This window comes from Vigna umbellata, chromosome 8 (assembly GCF_029865625.1).
Source record: "Vigna umbellata cultivar VRB3 chromosome 8, Vumbellata_1.0, whole genome shotgun sequence".
NCBI classification, from domain to species: domain Eukaryota; kingdom Viridiplantae; phylum Streptophyta; class Magnoliopsida; order Fabales; family Fabaceae; genus Vigna; species Vigna umbellata.
Genome location: NC_142172.1, coordinates 1,938,605 through 1,946,562, shown reverse-complemented (window position 1 = coordinate 1,946,562; position 7,958 = coordinate 1,938,605). Strand labels below are relative to the sequence as shown.

Here is a 7,958-nt window from a genome sequence, read left to right as displayed (position 1 = left end):
TTTAGTGCATATAAAATTAGTTCTCTTATATGGTATTAAAAAAAAAATTATCGCTAGGCATGAAAAAAAATTATCGTTAGGCATCCAACTTTTTTAATTTCACCAATATGTCAATGTTTGGTTGCACCTGAATTTGATATAACGATCTTTACTTATCCATCAAAGAATTCTCTAATTGTTTCACCTTTTAAGTTAATTATTTTTCATAAATATGTAGTCATGCCAAAGGTCAAGCGTTTTCGAAATCTACAAAAATCAACACCTCAACCTCAATGTGTGGAAAATACTACAACTCAACCTTCAGGTAATTCTTCACCAACAAATCCTATACTGTCTTCTCCAATGATTGAAGACCAACCACCATCATCACAACATGCCCGACTTCAATCCTCATTACCCACTGAAAATAACAACAAACTGAAACATCCACACATGTTGGATGTGAATCCTCATTACCCACTGAAAACACAGAACAAACTGAAACATCCACACAACAAGTTGGACGTCAATCTTTATCATATTGGAATGTTGATGCAATAGGTATATGTCATATTTATTTTTTCTGAATGCATATTTTTTTAAATTGTAGTGATGATTGACTAAGTTGTTTTATTGTTAAAGACTTAGAAGGAGTTTTCAAGAAAATTAAGGTCAAGGTCAAAGAAGTACATAATTTACCTTCTGGGGAACGCATCATTGTGGAGTTTGATGAGATAGGCATGCCTATTGGTGAAGGACAAGGCGTGCTTGCAGGATACTGTGGTATATTGGCAACTGATGGCAATTTGTTTCCAATTAATTTTGAAAGGTAGTCTGGAAAAACAAGCATGCCTAACACTTATTTTTTGGAATGCTTTAAGGAAATCTTGCAGGTATATATATCATTATGCATGTATGACTTTTATCTTTGAAATTTTTCATTTTTTTATAAATGTTAACACACTAACTATGTTTTCTTTTTTCAAAAGCCTCGATTTTGTTTTAGGATCGCTGAAGCTAATGCACAACGATATTATAAATTAACTCTTGGTAGAAAATGGGCTGCACATAGGCAGAATTTATGGAATGAGTTTTACGATCCAGCGAAAACCAAAGATCAAATCATAAGTAATGTGCCAATTGGTATAGAAAGAACTCAATGGGCTCATTTTGTTACTTATTGATAACGGTTGAAAAACCGTTATTTTTATGCTTAAAATTGACACCAAAAGCAACCTTTAAGACTTAGAAACTATCTTGAACTCATATTTTTGCTTTAGTTTTGTGAATAAGAGAGTTAAAAGTGAATTTAATGGTTTTGTGCAAGATTCCCTTGATTTTGTAGGCTAATTGAATGACTTGAAAGAAGAATTGAAGTACCGAATGATTGGAGTGCTGAAAAGTCAACCAGAAACTAGAAAAGTCAACCAGTCAACCAGAATGCTGAAAAGTCAACCAGAATGCAGAAAAAGTGTGACCGAGTGGCGCTGAGCGGTAATTTGGCGCTGAGCGGCAGTTTTCAGGTGCCTAAATCACCGCTGAGGGGCAAAATAGTAGCTGGGGGGCAAAATGGATCATGCGCTAGTATCGCTTAGCGGTAAAATAGCGCTCAGCGCCATTCTAAATGGGCTTGGACCGGTTTTCTGTTAATTTTATGGGCTTGGGCCTAATTTTCTGTATTTTTTAGAATAGTATATAAGCTTTAGGACGTCCTAGGGTTTGTATCTTTGGTTGGGAGGAAGCAGAAACACATTTTTCACCCCTTGGGGGTAGATTGGGAGATGGTGACGGCTCTCCTCTTCTCTTTCTAGGGTTTTTCTATCTCTTCCATTCTTTCATTATTGTTCATCTAGTTTCACCATGAATATGGTGAACTAAACTTTGTATTGTTGTTGGGGAATCAATGTAATGTTTTGAAGCTCTCATATATGGAATTTGTGTTTAAACATCTTATTTGAGATACTGATGGACAAATTTATGAACACCAAAATATGATGTCACAAACTTGTTTTTCAATCGGCAACTGTGACCGTTCAAGTAATAAACTTGGTAAGACCAAGTATCGTTCTTCCCAAAGGACTCACGGCCTAGTTTAGTTGTGTGGTTTCTTGATTAGCTAAGACTTAAAGACGAAATATTTGGATTGTATATGCAAAAGACGAAAATTAAATATGTATGCATGAAGTTTTGATCAATGGCAAAAACAAAAGATAAACACTTTCAATGAAATAAATGTATGAATATGTTGTTGGGGGTCAATTTCATCTTATCCACTCTCATATATTTTAGGAATTCAACATTCAAATCATCATTGTTAATGCCACTCTCTAAAGTACCTTTCAAGAAGGCTTCTCCCTAATCACGAGTTCATACAATTCCTAGCATTCCTAATGATCAGTTCATAAGTACAGGAGCTTAACGACAACCAATATAATATTGGGAGAAATTCCCCGGATCTAGACTTCCCCGTACGCGCCCGTATCGACAAAACCAATAATCATGCATCGAATGAGTTAAACAATGCAAGCATTATACAAAGAAGAAAAACCCTAACTAATGATGAAAGAAAGCATAAGTCTTAATTAAAAGATGTAAAAACAGATTCCATATATGAGAGCTTCAAAAGATTACATTGATTCCCCAACAAACATACAGAGTTTAGTTCACCATATTCATGGTGAACCTAGATGAATTACAATGAAAGAATGAAAGATAAAACCCTAAAAAGGTGAAGAGGAAGCCTCAACATCCAAGATCCTCCTTCAAAGGGGTGGAAGAGAGAGTGTTTGCTTCGTTCTGGCCAAAGATACCAACCCTAGGAAACCCTAAAGCTTATATATTATTCGTAAATTACAGAAAATTAGGTCCAAGCCCATTAAAGTGCCACTCAGCGGTAAAGTACCACTCAGTGGTAAGTGCGTGTCACGTTTCTTCCCCTCAGTGGCCATTTTGCCCCTCAGCGGTCCTCCCGTGAGCTCCTGAGTGTCGCTCAGCGGTAAACTGCCACTCAGCGGTGACTTCGACTTCTCCTTTTGCACTTTTTGATGTCTTTTCTGATTCCATATCTCTCCTTCTTCACTTCTTTCACTAAATTCACCTTAAAACCTGCACAAAAACACTGAAATCAAGCATAAACCTGTCCAGCTCTCTTATTTCTGAAAATATGAAGAAAAGCATGATTTGAAGCTAGTTTCTAAGTATAAAGGTTGCTTTTAGTATCAATTTTAAGCATGAAAATAACAGTTTTTCAACTGTTATCAGATACATGCTTTCTTTCATCATTAGTTAGGGTTTTTCTTCTTTGCTCAAAGCATGCATTGTTTAACTCATTCGATGTCATTATTATTGATTTTGTCGATATGGGAACATACGAGGAAATCTAGATCCGGGAAAATTCTCCCAATAGCATATTGCTTAGACATAGGGATATGAGGGTTGGTTGCCTTTAAGCTTCTGGGCTTCAGAATTAATTATTAGGAATGCTAGGAATTGTATGAACTCGTAATTAAGGATAGGCTTTCTTGCAAGGTGATTTAGAGAGTGGCATTAACATTGATGAAAAGAATGATGAATTCCTAAAAGTATATGAGAGTGGATAAGATGAAATTGATTACCGCAACAACATACTCATCCATCTAATTTGTTCAAGTGTTTGTGTTCCTCTTTTCCATTGATCAAAACTCATGCATACATGTTTACTTATTGTCTTTTGCATTTGAAACCTCAAGAATTTGTTCACAAGTCTTAAATAATCAAGAAATCATATAACTAACTAGATCGTAAGTCCTTTGGGAGAACGATACTTGGTCTTACCGAGTTTATTACTTGATACGATTCAGTCACACTTGTCGAGGGTTAAACAAGCTTTTGGCGTCGTTTTTCGGTGTTCATAAATTTGTCATCACTTATCGTCTAAAACCAGAAACATTGGTATAATTTTCATTATTTTGAATGGTGTGAATTGTTTGTGTACGTAATTTATTTTATTGGTATATTAACTTACAATTGTTTCTCTCATAGGAGATGTGTAAAAAAAATAGAGAAAATCGCAACAAGCATCTAACTCCTCATATAGGTGGTTCTAAACCTTTCTCAAGAAAAAGGCATGAGATGGTAGGGATATTAGTAAACATGACAGTTTTTACTATTTTTTAAAGTTTACTATTTATTTTAACTTCTTCTTTTTTATTTAGTTTATGGAAACTGGACAACTGCCTAGTCGTGGAAAACTATACATTGAAACTCATAAAAGAAAGGATGGATCATTTGTAAATGACGCGGCAAAAGATATAGCGGTTAGTTCTATTATAATATTATATTTTCAAATATGTTTTTTTTTCAATATTTAGACTTTTAATTATAAATTGTTATATGCCTATAGGAACAAATTGAAGTTTGACTCAAAGTACTACCAATGAATCAGAGGTTTCTTCTAATGATGTTGTTGGTAAAGTGTTAGGCCCAGAGCATTCTAGGAGAGTACGATGTATGGGTTTGGGAGCAGCTCCTACTAATTCATTTAGGAATACAAGACTTCGACTTTCAGATTTAAGTCTTGCTTCATCTACCACTGTCCCATCATCAGCATCTTCTAATCAGTGGCAACAAAAGTACAACAATTTAGAATCAGCATTTAAAGCATACATGATAATGAAGGAAGGAAAGATTCCTGATGAATTGATCTCAATCTTTGATCGTCAACCTCAAGTAAGTTACTAAATATAGTTAAAGCAGTGTGCCTGATATACTTTAATTATAACATTCTTTACTATTAATATTTTTGTTTTATCATTTCAGGAAGGTGGTGATGCAAATGAGCCCGAGTCTCCTTTGGATACAATAGGATCATCTGGTGCTAGCAACATTTAGAGAGTTTATGATGTCCTTTAGGATGAAACTATATTTAGCCTATGGATTTTGAGTAATTATGAATTTAGTTGTAATTACGATTCAATTTAACTTACTTTTATATAGTATGGTGTTTTTGAGAATTGAATGTTTTAATGATATATAATTCAAGACTTTGGTAAAAGAAGTTTGTCATGTTTTTTTGTCTTCATTATAGTATTTGAATTTTGTTACAAATAAAAATAAATATTGTTGACAAAAATATAAGCATCTTAATGGTGATATATGTAAGATAAGCAAAATAAAGTTGTAAACTCACAACCTAAATAGTACAAATGAGGCGACTTAAAACATTTAAATTATAATTGTCAAATTGAATATGGTATTAATCCAAAAAAATTTGAGAAAAACGGGGTTAATCTTTACACTAAAATAGTTGAAAATAAAAGAGGTTTCAAACCTTTACAAAATAATAGTCACTAATAGAAGAGGTTAAAACCCTCAACAAAAAGACCTCTGCAATATAAATTGGATACCAGGGGTCATTGAAAACTCCCGCAAATTAATAGCGACGACTCTAATTGCGGGGTTTCAAAAACCCCTGGAAATTAATTTGCGGAGGGTAAAAACCTCCGCAAAATGGAAAATAAACCTCCACTAAATAACAGTTTTTTTGTAGTGGGGATACAAGACATTGTGATCTAGTAATTAAGAGTATGCTTTCTTCACCGAGACATTGGGTTTAAGGTAAATTAGAAAGTGGCATTAACATTAATGAAGAAGACGAATTCATAAATACATGAGAGTGGATAGGATAAGTCGGATCCCAACAACATAATCATTCCATATTTTATGCATCAATCACCTATGCGTTCTTCAAGTCAATTAATCAATACTTGCATACATATTTATTTTCTGCATGATAAACACCATGATTTTTTTACAAGTCTTAATTAATCAAGAAACCACATGAACGTATAGGCCTTGAGTCTCTTGGGAAACGATACTTGGCTTACCATTTATTATTACTTGATACGATTTGGTACACTTGTCGGAGTGTTAACATTGGCTCAAAGGTGTTGCTCATACCTGCCTGGTCCTCAAAATGTTTATCAAGATCTATCTCCTCAAGTGCAAGAGTAGGGACATTTGAAGGTGGGAAAGTAGGTGGCACAATGAGCCCAAGACTCTGGTTCCCATCTCCTAGGTCAATGACACCAACATCATATAGAATCTGAAAAACCTGAAAATGTAAATTCTTTGACTGTTCCTTAGTGAGTTGAGTAGCCATCTGCCCCATCTAATCAGTCAAGCTTTGAATTAATGCTCTGGTCTCTTGCATGAACTGGATGTTCAGCATGACAATCTGCCTCAATAACTCCTCCAATGTAGGCTTAGAAGTAGAAGGTTGAGGAGCTATTTCGGTAGGAGCATCATGTTACTGACTCTGATATTGGTGGACTGGTGTAGGAGGCGTGCAAGAATTTTGGAACGGTGGTTCTTGATATTGATATTGCTGCTGTGGAGTACCATACCATCCCGGGTTAGGATCATTCCATCCAGGATCATTGCTATAACCATACTGATCAAAATAATGCTGAGCAGGGAAGAATTCATCCAAGAACAGTCGCTTAAAATCTTCCCATAAATCGATAGATCCTAGAGTAAGACCATAAAGCCATTCCCTTGCTGCTCCTTGTAATGAGTGCGAAAATGCCCTTAAGAACATGTGATCTTCCGGGACATGTGGAGGTTTCACTGAAGAGCAAATGATGTGGAACTCCTCCAAATGTTTATGTGGGCATTCACTTGCAAAACCATGAAACTTAGGCAACAAATGTATCAGTCCAGTGGTGAGAACGCAATGAACTTCATCCTCATTTGATGTAACCGACTCCCAATGAGCACTCTCACGAGTGGGAGGATGAGTCATATTGTTCTCAACATAGAAATCAGCATGAGAACCATAATCAGAGCAACATGGAGAAGGAGAATCATAATTATAGGCACAGGCAAAAGAAGCACTATTCATATAACCAAAATAGGTAGACATAGTGAAAGAAGGGGAAAAGGAAGAATGCAGTAAAAATATGCAACTAAAGCTATCTAAATGCAACACACATGACAGCACACACAAAACACACTCACAACACAAAACACAAGATAAAACACAACACAAGACAAAACAGAACAACACACACTAACACAACAAAAGACCTAAGATCGAACCATTGGTCCCCAGCAGCGGTGCCAAAATTTGATGGGTGTCGCAGCCCATACAAATTTGATGTGCAAATAAGAATGCAGTATAGACTAGGAAGTGACTTTGGCAGACTGTTCGGTCACAACTTCGTCAGACCGCTCGGTTTGCAGTGCTCAGCCATTTGGTGCAGGCTTCATCAGACCGTTCGGTCATGAAGGGCTCAGACAAGTTGTATGTTGTTTGGTTCATCACTACATCAGACCGTTAGGTCAACAAGCTCTGCATGTTTCTCTGACCATTCGGTGCAACACTGCTCAGATCGTTCGGCCCAGGCTTCACCAGACCGTTTGATACTCATTCATTGCCCATTCGGTCAAGCCTTCAGAAGACCGTTCGGTCAAGGCTTCAGTAGACAGTACAATTGTGTGAATTCTCTACCATTACGTACACTACTTCACAGATCGTTGGCCATCTTCAACAGATCCTTTCTCAACCTTTCAACAGTGATTGTCCTGCACAAAATTATTGAAATAATTAAGCCCAAATAATTCAAATTAATTAAAATAAGAATTATTCTTGAAATTAAGCCCAAATAGTGAAAATAAGATAAAAATGGAGAATTAAACACAACTCACTAACACAATATGGTGCAAAAAGCTAAGTTAGTAGTAGAAAATAATGATTCATCAATGAGTCACCTCTATATACACATGTGTGTTTGAGAGAAACACTTTTCCTTGGTGAGGAGTAGTTCCATGTATGTGATGCGGGCTGTCGCCGCCCATCAAATTTGATGTGCATTAAAGAAATGCAGTATAGTTAGGAATTGACTCCTAGGTCGTCTCTCAAGGACCAATTTTGCGTTCAAAAATCGAGTCTACCACAAGAAAAAAAAGGGGGGGTTTGAAAAGGTTTTGCAAAAATTAAA

The 7,958-nt window shown here is 35.9% G+C and overlaps 1 pseudogene; it reads left to right on the top strand.

The window, feature by feature from the left end:
* The first annotated feature begins 219 nt into the window (after positions 1-219).
* LOC124828149 (uncharacterized) lies at positions 220-4,848 on the top strand (annotated as a pseudogene).
* The last annotated feature ends 3,110 nt before the right edge of the window (positions 4,849-7,958 follow it).